The sequence below is a fragment of the Ambystoma mexicanum genome, chromosome 2q (genome assembly GCF_040938575.1).
Source record: "Ambystoma mexicanum isolate Mex_15411 chromosome 2q, UKY_AmexF1_1, whole genome shotgun sequence".
Lineage (NCBI taxonomy): Eukaryota > Metazoa > Chordata > Amphibia > Caudata > Ambystomatidae > Ambystoma > Ambystoma mexicanum.
In genome coordinates this window covers 723,320,128-723,339,452 of record NC_090924.1, presented here as the reverse complement: position 1 = coordinate 723,339,452, position 19,325 = coordinate 723,320,128, and positions in this window count along the sequence as shown.

The following is a 19,325-nucleotide window of genomic DNA, read 5'->3' as shown; positions in this document are numbered from 1 at the left end:
ACAGTGTATACTGGACTATTGACTACCCTGGACAGTTCCCTGACGAATTTCCCTTCACTTATTGTTCACTTTTGTTGTTTGTTGGAAAGAAAGATTTTGGATGAGTTGTGTTGAGTGTATGTGTATGAAATATGAAATGGTTATGGTGAGAGTGAGTGAAATGTTGTATGTAAAACCCTGTTTTGAACAAATTGCGTATTTGCACAAGCATACGACACTTTCCATTGACTCCACTGACATTAGAGGGTGGCACATATGGTGAGCCCTGTATACCAACCATACTACTGTCTTTGTTTAGTCTAACACTGTTCTTTACTATTTTTTTTAATCAATATGTTTTTCTATGTACATTAATAAAAATTGCATATTTATATTTTTTCAATAAGTTGTTGTACTGCCTGATGATTTAATGCACTAAGAGGCAGTCCCCCTTGCAAGCACTTTTGTTTTTCTGCGGCGTTACCGATTCAAATTGGAGATTGATCCCCAGCTAACCCTAATGTGTTGTGCTAAAGGTTGTTGACCTTCTTGAGGAGTAGGTTAGTAGTGGGCCCTTCTTTCCCTCCACCTCTCTTTTGTGATGTTAGTATCGAGCACGGTCGATTGACCGTGAGGTTTTGTGGTTCAATTCAGGCACGCTTGGGAGAATTATGAGAATTTAACTATAGACACCTGCTGTAGACTCGATTGCCTATACAGCCACACAAATAAAAACAAAACATAGCGTGTTGGGATCCTCAGCCCGACAACAAATACGAATACAAGAAGAAACAGCAATTTTTTTTTTTGTCGCCAATTCCAGCAATGGCACTGGAACGGTGCATTAGCTATGACGAGAACTACGTCAAAGAACTGCTTGAGAAAGCATCGGGCCTAGGGGGCTCTAATGAGGCAACATCCAACATCACCAATTGGGACAAACTCAGTCAACTGAAAAAATGCCTCATAAGGACCGAACCACATGTGTCAATAATGTTGGAGTACCTGAGAAAGGGCACCCTTCCACAAGGACTTGTCGTCAGGAATGAGCCAAGGCTCATTCTTGACAACAAAAATTTAATTCGCCAACATCCATCCTGATAGGCTGTCGTGCCTCCTTAAGCCACCATTGGCCACCGGCAGGCGAAGCCGGCCCACATTTCCCAAGGCCCACTGCAACAAGGCCAGTACCTGTTAGATGCCTGTTTGTGCCTGTGTCTGCCGTCTGCCAGACCCCCTGTCTGCCACATGCCAGGTAACCTCTAAACATTCGCAACATCACCATTGCGGCGCAACGCTGAAGAGCAAGTCTCTCCAACTAATGATCACATTAGTAAACTCTATCCTGAACAGACATGACTCTGCCTAGCATCAATACAACTGCATTCAAAGTGCTGCCATAATTGACTCTTGCCCACACCAGTTGCCCATAGCCATATGTTGTCTGTTTGCACATGCATTTCTAGCCTAAATGTGATTTCTGAATTTAGGTGAACCCCTTTGACTATTTGCACATGCCATTTTTAGCCTAAGCGTAATTTCTGATTTTAGGTGAACCCCTGTGTCTATTTGCACATGCCATTTTTAGCCTAAGTGTGACTTCTGAATTTAGGTGAACCCCCTTGTCCACTTACACATGCCATTGTTAGCCGAAGTGTGATTTCTGATTTTAGGTGAACCCTTTTGTCTACTTGCACATGCCATTTTTATCCTAAGTGTGATTTCTGAATTTAGGTGAACCCCTTTGTCTACTTGCACATGCCATTTTCAGCCTAAGTGTGATTTCTGAATTTAGGTGAACCCCTTTGTCTATTTGCACATGCCATTTTTAGCCTAAGTGTGATTTCTGAATTTAGGTGAACCCCTTTGTCTATTTGCACATGCCATTTTTAGCCTAAGTGTGATTTCTGAATTTAGGTGAACCCCTTTGTCTATTTGCACATGCCATTTTTAGCCTAAGTGTGACTTCTGAATTTAGGTGAACCCCCTTGTCCACTTACACATGCCATTTTTAGCCTAAGTGTGATTTCTGACTTTAGGTGAACCCCTTTGTCCACGTGCACATGCCACTTTCAGCCTAAGTGTGATCTCTGAATTTAGGTGAACCCCTTTGTCTACTTGCACATACCAAACCGTACAATGCACCTTAGCAAGAACCAAACAGCCACCCTACCGTACCTCCTCATACCTTTATTACACCTTACCATCTTTATTGCTGCCATAACCATGCACCCTGTAGAAAATGCACCCTGTCCAACCCCAGAAAGAAACACCAGACTATGAGCCAGACTACCCCTCCTCTACGAGCCCACCTACCACAACAGGAGACCCACCTTGCAACACACTAAAATCCGGCCGAACCACACCACATCCTGCTACAACTCCACCCAACCCAAACTCATCCCTATAACTATCCAGGACACTCCCAATACTACCACTATATCCGGAGCTCTGATCAACCCTAGATCGCTAGTGGCCCACGCCACAGAAATAGCAGACACCTTATCCTCAAACAACCTCGACCTCCTAGCTATCACTGAATCATGGCTGCACGAAGCAGCAGGCCCAGCACTTTCAATAGCCATTCCAGAAAATTATCAAATAACCAGAATGGACAGGCCCAACAACAGAGGAGGTGGCCTAGCCATTATAGCTAAAACAAACCTTGAGCTAAGACCACTGCCCCAATCACCTCTCAAATCCTGCGAACTCCTAGTAGCCAAACTACCCATCTCCAACTGTCACTCCCTAACCATTTATCTAATATACAGGCCACCTGGTCCCATTGGCTCATTCGAAGAAGACCTATCCAGCCTCCTAGCCAACAACATAAAAGACACCACCCAAATATTATTGCTAGGCGACTTGAATCTAGGATTAAATGACCCTGACGACAAACCAGCACAAACCATAGCTAACCTGCTAGATGAACACGGCCTAATCCAAAGAGTGCTCACCCCCACTCATTATAAAGGTAGGACCTTGGACTGGATAGCCACTCTGAACTGCGACACCGTCATCACCAAAACCACCCCCCAACACTGGACAGACCATCACCTCATTGACTTCACCTTACTTCTCAATAAAGAAGTCAACAAAGAAAAAATCATGGCACCACCACTACCTACTAGAGCAAAAAAAAAACATAACCCTTGACAATCTCCTACCACTAATACTGCCAACCCTCAATGCTCTTCCCGATACCCTAAATCCAGAGTGTCTAGTAGAAAACTATAACGATGCCATAAAGAAAGGACTAGACATCATTGCCCCTCTTAAACTGCAAAAGAGCAAACAGCAAGTCCACCTAAACACCTGGTTCACCCCACATCTGAAAGAACTTAGATTGCACAAAAGAAAACTCGAAAGCCAATGGCGCAATTCCCCTACAGAAGAGAAAAAATTACAACTTAAACTCTGTGCAAACAACTATAAAAAAGAAATTCTTCTCACTAAATAGAAACTATTCAATGAAAGAATCAAAACATCTAGTTCCAACACTAGAGAACTATTTGCCATACTAAGGGAACTAGAATCCCCCATACCCCCACCAGACAATATAATTAAGGACAAAGTATGGTGCACCAGCGTCCAAAACGCCCTAATTAACAAAATCAAAACTCTCCAAACTAAAATCGCACTGAGAAAAGACTCCCTCACCACCAACAAAGCATCTCCCAGCAATCACGCCAAAATAACCAACCCTCCAGGCCAGAATCTCTTCAGATTCACCAAAATATCTATCCCAGAAACAGAAAAAGTTGTAGCCTCACTTAAACCATCTAACTGCAAAGGCGACAACTGACCTCCCCAGATAATCAAGGATGCTGCTAGGGACCTAGCCCCCTTTATAACCAAGCTGATCAATGCATCCTTATCCTCCAACACCATACCAAGTAACCTCAAAGAATCTTGGGTCCTGCCTCTCCTCAAGAAGCAAACCCTAGACCCTGCTATTCCCACCAACTACAGGCCCATCACCACGGTGCCATTCCTGTTAAAGATAATAGACAGAGTAGCAAACCTGCAAATTCAGCAATATCTTGAAACTCACAAACTATTAGGCACCCGCCAATCGGGCTTCAGACCACAGCACGGTACTGAGACAGCCTTAATCGATCTCAAAACCCAGATCAATGAGATTAACGACAAAGGGAACACCGCCATGTTACTCCTCCTCGACCTGTCGGCAGCATTCGACCTGGTGGATCACGCAGTCATGTGCGAACACCTGGCCTCAGCTGCCCACTTCTCGAAAGAGGCCATAGCCTGGATCCAATCATTCTTGGACAACCGAACAATGAGGGTCTTCTCCACACTAGCCTCAGCAGACCCCATTAACCTGTGGGGTACCCCAGGGCTCCTGCGTCTCTCCTACCCTCTACAACATCTTTACCAAGCCCCTATTTGACAAGTTGGACTGACTGGGTGTCTCATATACCAATTATGCAGATGACACCCAGATCCTCATACCCCTTTCGGGCAACTTCGTTGCAGATACGGCCTTGGTAAACAAAATATATCTCATCATTCAGGCATGGATGGCCACACACGGCCTATGCCTGAATGATGTGAAAACCGAAATCCTGCTCCTCGGATCCAATACCAATCTTAAAAAACTCAATTCCAACTATAAGGCCTTCAACATTGATGGCAACACCATCACAGTGGCCAAAACAGTGAAAAAGCTAGGCTTTCACCTTGATGCCTGCATGTCACTAAAAAAACAAGTCAACTCACTAGCATCCTCCACCGCCTACACATGCAAGCTAATCAGGGCAAGTAGAGACTTCCTCACCCAAGCTAGCTGCATCATCATAGCCAACGCCCTAATATTATCCAGACTGGACTATTGCAATGCCATGTACGTAGGAGCAAACAAATACATAACCAACAAACTACAGGCACTACAAAACAACGCTCTCAGAACAGCCCTCAACCTACCCTCTAAGGAACACATATCCAACAAAAGGAGAGAACACAAATGGCTCAAAATCTCCGACCGCATCTCTCTCAAAACGGCATCACTCACCTACAAATGCTTAAACAACGCAGTCCCCCCTATCTCGCATCCAGAACTAAGAAAAAAACCTCCACCCGCCCCACCAGATTGATCAACTCCTGCTGCCTACAGGTACCCAATTTCAGACTAAAGAAAACCGGCGGCATTAGCTTCCCTGTCTTGGCATCCCAATACTGGAACGCCCTCCCACTTAACATTAGAACAGACCAATCCTACTATAGCTTCAGGCGAAACACCCTCACCTGGTTGCGGGCCAATGATCACGACTAACCCTGCCATCTCATCTGCCCATGCCGCCGTTCTAACCTGACTGCCATGCACAGCTTTAAATATGTAAATATGTAAGTGTAATATGTAAATACAACCCCTATGTACAGCACTAAATATGCAAATATGTAAGCATTCGTTTAACTATATGTATATATGTACACACCACGCAATGTAATGCTATGCCTCGTTTTTCTCTTCTGTTCTTCGCATGCGTGCCTTATCATGTAACTAAGTTTTTAAGTAATCCTATCTTCCTGCCCTCTGTTGCGCCCTGTTACCTTTGGGATTTGCGCACCATACTAAATAAATAAACAAACAAACAAACAATGGAGCTATGTAGCCAACAAATGCGGCAGGGATTGGGTCATTCTCATCATCGACACAGCAACTGAGATGACAGAGAAAATTCTAGTGGATCTCAAAACTTTGGAGGATGAAATACAAAAACTAGTCCCTCTGGACATTTACAAAAAAAGACTTGACACGCTAATAACTGAAATGACGGCTTTCAAGGACAGTACTCTAACCGAATGGTTCCGTAGGATGAAAAAGGACCTAACGAATTTCTCGCATGAAAATGTGTTTAGATACACCTCAGAGAATTACTTTCAAACTACCACTACTGGAGGTAACCAGCCAAGCGGCCAAAAAAAATTCCATTTTAGGAACACATCCTTCAGCTCTAGCAATGGGAGCTCTAATGGGAATCCAACCCTAAGACGAGGCCAGTCAAACCGCCCCCCTAGAAACTCACGGAACAACTATCGGGGCAAGAACATCTCTAATCGTGGGACTTACCAGAATAAAGGAACAGCCCCTCCAACTGCACAGCCTTTTTTAGAGAACAACCCGGAAGATTGGGATCCAGAACCACGCATCACCCGCAGCATGCAAGCATTATGGTAAATTTGTCTGGCTACATACCAACGGAAGATCAAACCAAGGTTATCGAACGGGGGATGGGGTTTGTATCCACCAATAGACATGACCCTTTCAATTTCAGACAAGAATTCTTTACTTTCATCAGAAAAATTCATTTATTCCAGCATTTTCAAGGCACACACTATGAACCTAAAACATCAGAGTCTAAATTATACAATTAATTCACATTCTGTGTTCCCAGCCAAGCACAGAGCGCCGAGGCTAAGGTCTTTCAGAAATGCATACTTCACAATCTACAAATACTCAAAACAAAAAACAAACACAAAACAACCTTCACAAACATGAGCTCACGTGAAAAAACAGCAATGAAAAATCTCCTCATGAATGAAAAAATTGTCATCCGTAAAGCAGATAAAGGAGGTGCCATAGTGCTACAAGATAAAGTGAAGTGTGTACTGGAATGTAATAGACAACTGCTCGATAAGGATTGCTACTGCCATCTAGACGAGGACCCGACAGACAAACTTAAAGAACTCATTGGTCTGAAAGTAGAGAAAACCACACCAAGAGCGTGGATTACATCAAAAGAGGCTGAATTGCTAACAAAAACAAAACCAAGAATCCCTCAGTTCTACACCCTACCCAAAATACATAAATCTTTGTCCTATACACCAGGTAGACCAATCGTGTCAGGAATAGAGTCAGTACTGCAACCTCAGTCTAGATTTGCTGATACATTTCTTCAACCTATGGTCCAGAAGATGGAATCATTTGTGCAAGATACCACACAAATGATCAAAGAAGATGAAGGATTTCCTTTCGATGTTGACACAGAAATCCTTTTAGGATTGGACGTGGTGGTATAATACACCAGTATTCCTCAACAAGAATCAATAGAAATTCTAGAAGAAAAACTGCTTACAGACCACATGGTAGGTAAAACACCTGTCTCTTTTATTTTCTGGTGTGCAGAAATGAGCTTACAAGAAAGCTACTTCCACTTTGATGGTGACTTCTACCAGCAGATTCAAGGGACCGCGATGGGAGCAACACTGGCCCCGAGTATCGCAAACCTGTACATGGAATTTTTCGAGAAAACCAAAATTATGAACATTGGTAACCCCTTCTTCAAAAACATCAAAAAATGGAGGCGATACGTAGACGATACTTTTGTCATTTGGCATGGTTCTTCAATGGAATTAGCAAACTTTCATGACTGGATCAATGTCCAAAATAGGTTTCTAAAATTCACCTCTAGTTCCAGCAGGAACCAGCAAAATTTTTTGGACATCACTATTTCAATCAATAAATCTTCTAAAAATCTATTTGTGAAACCATATAATAAACCAACAGACATGAACTCAATGCTTCACTACGAAAGTTTCCATTCAAAACATGTACGCGAAAACCTCGCCTTAAGCCAGTTTCTAAGGTTAAAAAGAAAAAGCTCAAACAAAGAGGACTTTTTGGAGACAGCTAAAAAAATGCAATCAGATCTGGAATCAAGAGGCTATCCAAAACAAATAACCAGGTAAGCACTAAAAAGAGCGAAAAATAATTATCAAGAATCACTCCTGGAATATAGAGAACACAGCTCTCAAAAAGATCAAAATACGAAATCAGTATTTGTCAACACATACAGTAACATGTCCAACAAGATCAAAAAAATCATCCTAAAAACTGGACAGTACTCGACAAAAGCGAGACTCCTGTACCCAGACAGACTGTAGCATTCAAACAAAGTCAAAACATCAAAGATCTCATAACTCGGAATGACATCACTCGGAGAATCCAACCACAGAAGAAAATAACAGAAATGTGGAACATGCCCCCAATATCGGGCCACTTCCCATGTGGACACTGCACCTATTGCAGTTCAACAAGCAGAAGCACAGAAGTTGACCTTGGTTTACGATCTCCATGGAAACAAAATAGACATACAAACTGCAACACTAGCATGGTAATTTATGCCATATGGTGCCCTTTCAAAAAACTTTATATCGGTAAGACCGATAGGAAGGTGAAACTCAGAATTGGTGAGCACAAGAGCTGTTTGAGGAACAGAACCATTAATGCCCCACTGGTGGACCTCTGGGTGGAATACATGCATACGGCTGAAGATTTGAAGTGGACCGTCCTGCATAAACTTCTACCCAGTACAGACACACATAGGGACAAATGCTTATTGATACGGAAAGAACAACAGTTGATTTTCCTGACCAAAGGTGCCATCTCGGGTTTAAACGAAAACATTGACTGGCTCAATTCATAACAGCACAGGAGCTCGCAACCACCACGTTTGACAAGAATTACATAGATAACGGTAGTAGCACCAATCCCAGGCCAGGATCAATGACAAGGTATCCACCTTTGCCAGTAGCATATGATGTCACTGTGTGTCTTACCCTGACAACTATGCTTCTGACCTATAGATTTTACTCCTTTGGTATAACTTAAATAGCACCAAGATCTGGATGAAAAGCCAGACGAAGTACAACTGAAAGTATACTGTTCCTTATAGCCATAATCTTCCAAAAAGATCCTTTGATTAGGAAAATAAAATTAACTGTAACGCATCATACCCATGTGGCTGATTAACATCCCAGTAAGGAGACCCACCGGCATTATGACAGTGGCTCGAGGAGTTGTAAGGATTTCCATAGAAATCGGCCACTAGTGGAGGTCCTTGACATCACGTTACTTTCCTGACCTATCAGAAGTAGGCGAGAATGATGCCCTCACGTATTTGAGGCAGACGTAACAACCACATGACTTGTGCACCCTGGGACCATGCCCACTCCAGACTACTACACCAGCGAGGACGAAAACGGTGAAACTAGGTAAGAGAAATATACTTCTCAAGTGTGAGTGTCTGTTTGGCACTAGCTCAGGCAGGAGGGGAACCTCTGGTATTGTACCACACCTCCTCGCCCGTACCAACATACGCACGGAGCATTCATTATGCCTTTGGTGTTTCTTTTTGCTCTTTGCCGCGCAGTTTCGCTGCCGCCCATGAATACCAGCAACACTACTAGTGCTACCCTACAGTTAACCATTTTCAACCCCGCCAGCCAGATTGGCTACGGCTGCTACCACTGCGCATTTAACAGCACGGAAAGCACAAAGAAGATAGGACTTGCTTGCCGTATCTGATTTTGTGGGCATAACTCAAGGTAATTATTGGTTTGGAAAGGTGACCGACAGCCTAGAAAACTAGTGTCATTGCCTCACTCCATCATGCCATTTCTTTCTCCTCTCTTTCCCTCACAACTGCTAAAATCTAGTTGTAAGAGCCAAGAAGAACGAGAATCCCTCCCTTCTTTGTGCTCTCTCCCCATTTAGAAATCTCTGCAACTGAGGCTGCAGTGATGCCCTTAGCCTTTGCCTAGAAGAGAGGTCGTGTGACACGTCTCCAAATACCCGGAACCGGCGTTCACCAGCCGAGTCAGCTCCTTCTATTACCAACTGGATGGTAAGCGTTTCTTGTTGCGGAACACCGGCAACAGGTCATCGCCATACGCTAGTGACGGTGGAAAGTGCCCTAGTAATAAATGACATCACAATGTTGCAAATCTTCCGATAACTATCCCACGCAGACCCGCTAGAGAAACACGTGACTAGGACCAGTGTACTAGTATTTGTCTGTTGTTCTAATTCTCTTAAAGCTTCTTGAGCTTGCCCTAGCGTTAATTTAGATACACTTACCTTAGCCACGCCGGGATCACGTAATAAACCCAGAACTGTTAATTAATTATAACAGCAATTGGCTAGACATGTGGACAATGTTCCTTATTGTCCTCCTTTCTCTTTCCTTTTTTAGGTAACACGTGGAAACACAAGGTGTCGCGTCGTTGACGCGCAATCAACTTAACATTATCAGCATTTGGTGATAGTGTGCTCTTTTACTTTTTGCATTTTTGCTGATTGTCAGAAGTGCAAAATACAAGCAGCCATTAGATGGGCTGCCTATTTGTTGTTAAGCAGTTTTGCTAATGCTTACTGCTCCTTACAGTGTGTACTGGACTATTTGACTACCCTGGACAGTTCCCTGACAAATTTCCCTTCACTTATTGTTCACTTTTGGTGTTTGTTGGAAAGAAACATGTTGGATGAGTTGTGTTGAGAGTATGTGTATGAAAGGGTTATGGTGAGAGTGAGTGAAATGTTGTATGTAAAACCCTGTTTTTAACAAAGTGCGTATTTGCACAAGCATACAACACTTTCCATTGAATCCATTGACATTAGAGGTTGGCACATATGGTGCGCCCTGTATACCAACCATACTACTGTCTTTGTTTAGTCTAACACTGTTGTTTACTATTTTTTTTATTAATATGTTTTTCTATGTACATTAATAAAAATTGTATATTTATATTTTTTCAATAGGTTGTTGTACTGCCTGATGATTTAATGCAAAAAGAGGCAGTCCCCCTTACAAGCACTTTGGTTTTTCTGCGGCGTTACCGATTCAAATTGGAGATTGATACCCACCTAACCCTAATGTGTTGTGCTAAAGGTTGTTGACCTTCTTGAGGGTAGGTTAGTAGTGGGCCCTTCTTTCCCTTCACCTCTCTTTTGTGCTGTTAACATGGAGGTAATGCCTGACTTAGCTACCTGTAATGTTCATTACTTCAAGTCCCACTCTTCCTCATCCCAGTACTTACCTATGAGGCAAGGAGCCTCATACGTAAGCTATGGGACAAGGAAGAGGGACATGAAGGTCATTCTGGGCCAATTAGCTGATTTTGGAGGTTGGGGTAGGGGGTGGGAAGGAGAGGGGATATGTGGGCGTCAGGATTGTACGATAAATCATAATGGTTTTCCATGTCCAGGCTAATCAGGCATGATATTTGGTATTAGTGGCTAGAGAGGCATTTTGGTGCAGCAAGTCTAGTCAATCCTCAGTTTGGAATAACTTGTTTTAACTGCACATTTCTGATAAATCAGTCCTGCTAAGTGTAATTACCTGGCTATACTGGAATTTGGGTGTTGCCAGTCTAGCCATTTCTTACTGCGACATTGTATATGTTTGTGGGTATCTGTGATAAAATGATATGATATAAGTAATTTATAACCCACCTGTACACAAGTGTTTATAGGTGTGGCAAGACAAGGGAGGGAAGGTAGAGGGAGGACAAGACAAACAATTTTACTAGGCCTTGCGTCACCCAGATCGTGCAAGTGTGAGAATGAGAAATGCAAGCGTAAAGCGAGGGGGGAAGTGCAAGGAAGAGGGGGAGGAGAAAATAGGGCAGTAATGTTCTGAGTAAGTGCAGCCAGGGCAGCGCATCTCTGTGTAGTGCAAGGAGAAGAAGGGACTGTAGGGTTGCAGTTATAGCCCCTAAGTGCGTGATATGCCGAGAGGCAGTGCAAGAGTGACTAATTAAGAAAGAGCCTGGATTCAGTGAGACTCTGAGGGTAGCCAAGCAACCAGTTGGTACAGCAGACAGGTAGGTCAGGTAGGTCAGCAGGGGAGGGAGAGAGAGAAAGCAGAGGAGAAGAGGAACGTTTTGAGCTGCTTCCAGAACTTCAAGTGTTCCGCTTAAGTTTGTGAGAGCAGGGAGGCCATTCTAGAGGGAGGCACCTGCAGAGGAAAGAGATCTACCCCCCACTCTCTGCCTGGAGAGGCGTCTAACCCGTAGAGAGTTGGAGGCAGCTGGGGGAAGGGCTTGAGAAGGAAGGTATTTTAGAAGAGAGCGTTGGATGTACTGTGGGTCCTGAACCCAGAAAGCCTTGTGGACAATACAAAGGGTCTTGAACTTGATCTTTGTATCCACCGGGAACCAGTGGAGAGATTTTAGGGCTGGAGAGATACGATCCCTGGGCTTTAGGCCAAGGATACGTTTCTCAGTCCTGTTCTGGATTAGTTGCAGAGGGCAGAGAGTAGAGGAAGGCATATTGAGAAAGAGGCTGTTGCAGTTGTCCAGCCAAGATAGAAGCATGGCTCTGGAGACAGTGAGATTCTGGGGGAAAGTGAGAAAGCGAAGAGTCCCTTTGAGGAAGAGCAGCTGGTAGAGGGACTTCTTGGCGATGTCCGAGATGTGAGGAGAGAAAGAGAGAGTGTAGTCAAAGATGACACCAAGTTTTTTTTGCCTCGCAGGAAGGTGAAGGAAGAGGGCCCAAGGTGGGCGGCCAGAGTGAGAGAGGGAAAGCAGGGGCCGGGCTCACAATGAGAATGATCTCCATCTTAATGGCATTAAGGCAGAGATCGTTGGAGGTGCACCAATCCTGAATCACAGATAGACAGTCAGGAATGAGCGAGAGAGGAGAGGAGCCTGGAGGAAAGCTCAGTGTCATCTTCATAACACTGCAAGTTAGAGGAGAAGGTAGACATCAGGTGGGCCAAAGGGTCAAGTAGAGGTTGAAAAACCAGGGTGAGAGTATGGAGCCCTGGGGAACGCCACAGGTAGAGAGAGAGATGGCGGAGAGAAGGGGACCAAGTTGGACCTGGGATTGGCAGTCCAAGTGGAAGGAGGTCAGCCATTGTTTTAAAAGAGTTATTGGCACATTTTTTAGTTTTCTGAAGACATTCGTACAATTGCTTGGTTGAGGCATATCAAAAATTGGTGCCCCACTTTGGTTCTCGATCGATATTGGGAGTGGACTGCATGTATAAGGTCTAAGAGTAAGGATGTAAATAAAGCGGCCTACAAAGCACACTATAGACAGGTCTTGGTGGCAGCCTGTGGAAAGCTTTCTAGTGGCCAGCTTTATTTGCAAGTAAAGGGCACATTTAGTACGAGCATTACTTATATGCTACTACCCCTTGCGTAGCACGCTTGCTACTATTTGAATTGAGAGCAGGAACTTTGTGCGTAGCCTCTTTTACGAAAAGATGGAATAATTCAACCCGTTAGGCCTGTCAGTGTTGTGGTGAATTGAATGAATCTGTCCTCCACTTTATGCTTTTCTGCCCTAGATATGGTGATCTTAGGTCAATGTATCTATTGCCAATTTGTAGAGTGAAAGGCCTTAGGAGGGGGTCAGAGGCATTGCAATTCTGTAAAGGATGCAACGACCTCAGCATGCTGTAATTGATTGCCAAATATATTTATAGGGCATGGCCTAGAAGGAGGAACGTGTTGCACAGTAATTGGGAACTTATTTAATACATTTTGAGCACTTTATATCAGCTGTTATTATTATGGCGTTCTTAGGTACTGGAGTTCATATTTTAATATTGCCCAGCCGGGAAAGTTTTATTATTCAAAGCTGTAACCGGCTGTTTCTATGGCTTAAGCTAACACAATGCTGCTAATCATTCATTTAATTTGGGAATTGGATCCCAAATATATTAGATTCGGCCAACTTTAATGTGTTTTTATGGTTCCTCACCAAGAAGGGTTGCATGTAATGTTACACACAAGAGTAACTAGAGTTTAAGAATTGTTTTCTGCTCAATTTCTGTAAGTTGATTGTTTTAACTATGCATGTATTGTCTGTATCGATTGATATTGTATTTGTGCGCTGTTGCTTTTATAGTTCTATATCGAAATAAAGCCAATGATGATGATGATGATGATGAGAGTGGAATTCTCTGGCACTGTCCTATATTGGTATACACCAGGACATCCAGATGCATTCTAAATGATTCCAGGTCTTCTATGGAGTTTCGCAAGTCTCTATCCTCTCAACAATCCTTTTTAACCTTTACATGGAGCCTCTGGGCACTCTCCTCAAAGATCTCAATATAGCAATCAACCAATGTGCGGATGATCTTCAGAGGGTAATTAGCAGGCAGGCCATCACTCATCACCGCAATTATCTAGCCATCATGAAGTGATGGATGCCGAATGCCTACCTCAAACTAAACCCATCAAAGACTAAATTCGTCCTCATCTGTACGTCCACTAAACAACTTGTCCAACATGGCTCAATAATATACGCCTAGAAGGATTTGATCCACATCTACCGGAACCAGCTAAATCCTTAGGCTTCACCATTGTCAGCAGCCTGTCCTTCCACAAAAGAAAATCCAAGAAAGTCGAAACAGCGTAGCTCTAAATCTCCACCCTTTGCAAAAGCCAATCCTTCATCCTGCTATAGGACTTCTAGACTGTGGTGCAGGATTTTGTGGTCTGACACATCAATGGGGGAAATGCCCTCCTGATGGGGCTCCCAGATATTTGCTTAGCTGACCTAAAAAGCAGTCCACCATGCTGCAGCATGTATTATTATGGGTGCATGGAAATTCGACCAAATCACTCCTGTCCAGCACAAACTGCATTGGCTTTCTCTCCAGGCCAGGTTACTGTTCAAGACTGTATGTATGATCTAAAATTCAGTCCTGTGTAGCACACCTGTGTACTAGGAGGCTAAGCTACCATATCTGGTGGGACACACTCCTCACACAGCAAATTGATAGGCCAGCTTGAATCACAACTCTTCCACAAAGGGAGAACCTCCAAACAATCCTTCTCTTGTCCCTCACCCACCTTCCGGAACATGATCCAGGTGTCAGCATGAAATGTCCCCACAATTTTCAAATTTTGCAAATATTTAAAAATATGGTGTTTTCAACAACACCTGACCAAGGACTAATTCCAATGGGCCCACATACTAATACACAGACCTCAATTCACAGACCTGCGCTACTGTTAAAAGATGCCAGCCCAAATGCTGGCTACCCACACTCTGCACAGCGCTCCTCTGCTCTCGAGCTAGATTCCAGCTTTAAACAATAAAATTACTTTCGTAAGGCCAGCAGGTGTTAAAAGAGAAGTACATAAACACTTCTTCAGCATGACATGTGCAAATTTCTGTACTGTATGTCACTTCCTAACACCTGCTAGGTGAACCAAGCCTAAATTGGTGTGATCTGAGTCACTCCACCTTGCAGGCTATCCAGTCATTCATTAAAGGATCAAAGAGATGACACCCCACTCTGAATCCTCTTATGTATTGGTCCATGGGACGACACATCACCTGCATACCCCTCTTCTATTCCTACAGTTGCCCTGGTGAAGCAACCCACTACAGAAGCTTGTTCTGAAAGTAGGGACTCCTAGCAAGAAGTGAAATGTTCTTTATCTTCCCTCTCACTTCATCCACTGCTGAGGTCTCCCACATGAAACAATGTAACATGTAGGAACTAATACATCAGGGCAGACTCCTTTTACATGAGTAGTAAAAGCAAAAGTTGGTCTGATCTGGGTCTCCTGTGGACAGACAATAGTGACAACCCTTAAACCTGGGCTGCTAGAGGCAGTTCAGGTTTATTTTACAGTAGAAACATGGAACACTACATTATTGTATTCCAGTTCCTCTAGACTCAGGATCCAACATTCCTTGTAGCCCAACTACAGGTTGTCCATACCTTTCCACATTCTTGAAATGTGTACACGACTTCAAGGGTTGCATACAGCACAGGTGTTACGCTCACCTGGTATCCAAAGGGACGCCACCCAGCCGGGTTACTCGCTGGTATACTTCTCAGCTTTGCCCTGATGTGGTCTGCGGGGAAGGTTCTGCCTGAAAATACAGGAGGACTGTGTTCACGACTGACCGACTGGGGTAAGTATCCTCCCTCCACCCCTGTGTGATTTCAGTCCCTCTGGTGCCCTCTCCTCACCTTGTGATAGAATTAGGCGTGCTCTCCGTCCTGCCTTCTTTGCAGGGGCACGTTGTCTTTCATGGGTGAGTGCGGTCCAGTTACTTCACTGACACCGGCCCGTTTGATATTGTTCAGGTAGGTCTTATTGCTGTTCTTTAGTTTTGTTGCTATCCTGCATGCCTTTCTTTGTTTAAAATGTCTCTTTTTTCTCCCTTAGGTATGCAGAGCTTCAGCACGGCGAACTGGCTTGGTTGAGCCCTGCTGGTAAATGATGGCGCATTAAGAGCGCTATGATCCGGGAAGTAAGCGCTATGCGCAGCGCTGCAAAGTCTTGCCTTTGCTAACCTGTGTTTTCCTTCCTTGTAGGTCGCGGTGTTCTTCAGCGCGAGTGGAATGTCTGGAGTGGTGCCAGCCGGGAAGCGACCAGCCAGGTAAGCCTTTTGAGCAGTTTGTAATTTGTAAATGTCTCTACTGCTTTCTTTAATGTTGCCTCAATCTTCCTCTTTCAGGTCGTTCTGTCCGGGAGGCGTGCAGATTCGAGGAAGCTGTTCTCAGTAGCTGCGAGTGTTTAAAGATGAAGACTGCAGGTAAAATGCTGCTGCTAATGATGTCCCTTTTGTCTCCATGCAGGTTCTGCTTCTCCGAGGTTCAAGGGAATAGCTGGACACGGTGAGTGTCACGCTGCAAGCTGCAAAGTAACGCAAACCGTGTTGTCTTGCTCGGGTGTGGTTTAAATAGCCCCAACAAAATAGTCCAGGTAAAGTAGTCCCTTGGCTACCACACCCAAAACACTAGACCGCATAGCTTGGTTCCTGGGAACCAAGCTATGTGGATGTCTCCATGTTGGCTGGCAACACAATAAGTAGTTCCCAAGCACATCGTTTTTCATGGTGTATGAGCCTGGAGCCATAGGCGCCAGAACTGGCCCCATGAGGGCTTTTGAAGAGGATGCCAGGCTCTGGAGGCTCGAGTCATGACTCCACTGGCCAATGGGTTTGCCAGAGGGGGTTTTGGGCGAGGGTCGTGACAGCACTCCCCCCTAAGGCCCCTCCCATGGTGTTCCTTCTGTCTGGCTCAGGTTTGGTTGGGAAGTTCCGATGGAATTTCCTGATTAGACGTGGTGCGTGGATATTCTCACTGGGCTCCCAGGATCTATCTTGTGGTCCAAATCCTTTCCAATCAACGAGATAATATAGTTTGGTCCTAGAATATTTAGAGTCCAAGATATCTTTGACTTTGAATTCTGGTTCTCCGTCAACAAGTATGGGCTTAGGTGGTGTCCCAATTAGTGTGCCGGGTTGCATTGGTTTCAGGAGGGACACATGGAATACCGGGTGGATGTGTAGATTAGGTGATAAATCCAGTTTCACGGCTGCTGGGTTTATAATTTTCTTAATGGTATAGGGTCCTAAGAATCTGGGATGAAAGGTCCGGGTTCCCTTGATGGGTACGAATTTAGCGGCTAACCAAACTTTGTCTCCTATTTGATAATCAGGGGCCTTTTTCCGGTGTTGGTCGGCGAATCTCTTTTGTTTTTCTTTGGCATGAATAAGGTGTTCCTTTGCCCTTTTGAAAGCCTGAGAATTGGTTGTGTGTAGAGTCTGTACTGCTGGCATTTCCAAGCAGGCTGGAAGGTCTAGTTCAGAGGTACGTGGATGTCTGCCATAAAGGGTATAGAAGGGCGTTTGTCCTGTGTTTGAATGCAAAGAATTGTTATATGCATATGCGGCTATCCATAGTAGGTCTTTCCAATTCCTTTGTTCGTGGTGCAGCATGCACCGTAAATATTGCTCGAGTGTCTGATTGGTTCTCTCGGTTTGGCCGTCCGTTTGGGGATGGTGACTGGTAGATAGCCGAACGTCGATCTGCGCCATTGCACAACATTTTTTCCAGAAGTTTGAAACAAACTGGCTGCCTCGATCAGAGACCAGAACCGAAGGGAAGCCATGTAGCTTAACCACGCCCTTCAGGAACACTTTTGCTAAAGTGGCTGCGTCAGGGAGGCCTTTGAGAGGAATAAAATGGGCCATCTTCGAGAATAAGTCCACAACTACAAGGATGGTGTTAAACCCTTGGCTTGGAGGTAGATCAGTGATGAAGTCAAGGGAAAGAGTGGGCCATGGAACTGGAGGAATGTCCAATGGTTGTAGGAGACCAGATGGTTTTTGTTTCTGTGATTTATTTTGTGCGAAAACACTGCAGGACTGAATATACTGAATGATGTCCTTACACCAGGTAGGCCACCAAAAGTTCTCTTTCACCTTAGCTAGGGTTTTGGCGATCCCAGGATGCAGTTTGAAATAATATGCTGTTGTAATTCCTTTTTGGGTGCATATAGGCGATCCCTAAAAAAGGGTAGTTGGTCCTTGATGGTATATTGTTCTCCTTAAGTTTGCCATGCGAGGTAGGCATCAGGATTCATTGTCCGTTGGATTTCTTTTCGTAGATCTGCTTGTGTTAAGGCTGTCGTAATACCCAAGAGTTTGTCTTCAGGTATAATAGGTACTGGGTCTGGAGTTGTATATACTATTTCATCTATGCCCATGCGAGATAAGGCATCCGCCTTTTAGTGCCTACAGGCTTTAAAGGCAGATTTGATAGCCAGGAGTTCCTTGTCCATGATGACATAATTCATCTCTGCAGGTGAGAACTTTTTTGACCAGAAGGCCACAAGATGTAGCTGGCCGGTTTCCGGGTCTCTTTGTGAAAGGACAGCTCCCATTGCGAGACTGGACGCATCAGTTTCAACGGTATAAGGGAGGTCTGGATGAGGATGTCGCAGGATTGGAGCGTAGGTAAACCTTCGTTTAAGTTCCTGAAAGGCTTCTTCTGCTTCTTCGGTCCAAGCAAACTTTTCATTGTTTTTTCGTAGTAGTACTGTGATTGGGTGCACAACCTGAGAGAAGTCTGGGATGAACCGGCGGTAGAAGTTTGCAAAGCCCAGCATGCTTTGTACCCCTTTCAGAGACGTCGGTGAAGGCCATTTCAGAATGGCATCTACCTTGTGCATGTCCATTCTGATGCCTCCTGGAGTAAGGATAAAACCAAGAAATTCTACTTCGGTGACATGAAAAAAGCATTTTTCAAGCTTTGCAAACAAGCGATGTTGACGGAGCTTGGTGAGAACTGAACGGACGTGCCTGACATGTTCTTGTTCCGAGGGTGAGTATACTAAGATGTTGTCTATGTACACTAAGGCGCACACATCAATTAACTCCCTTAAGACGTCATTCATGAAATATTGGAATGCTGCAGGAGCGTTGTATAACCCGAAGGGCATGACTTGATATTCAAACAAGCCGTACTTAGTACGGAAGGTGGTTTTCCATTAATCGCCTTTTGTAACTTGGACCAGGTGGTACGCTCCTCGAAGGTCCAAATTGGTATAAATCTGGGCATCTTTAACATGGTCTAGCATCTCAGGGATAAGTGGCAAGGGGCAGCGGTTCTTCACGGTAATCTGGTTCAATGCGCGGAAGTCAATATAGGTTCTCAAGTCCCCTTCCTTTTTCGGTACGAAGAACAAAGGACTGGCTGCAGGGGACTTCGAAGGACGGATAAATCTGTTTGCAAGGTACTGGTCTAAACAGAATTTCAAATGAAGGTTTTCTGGTTCTG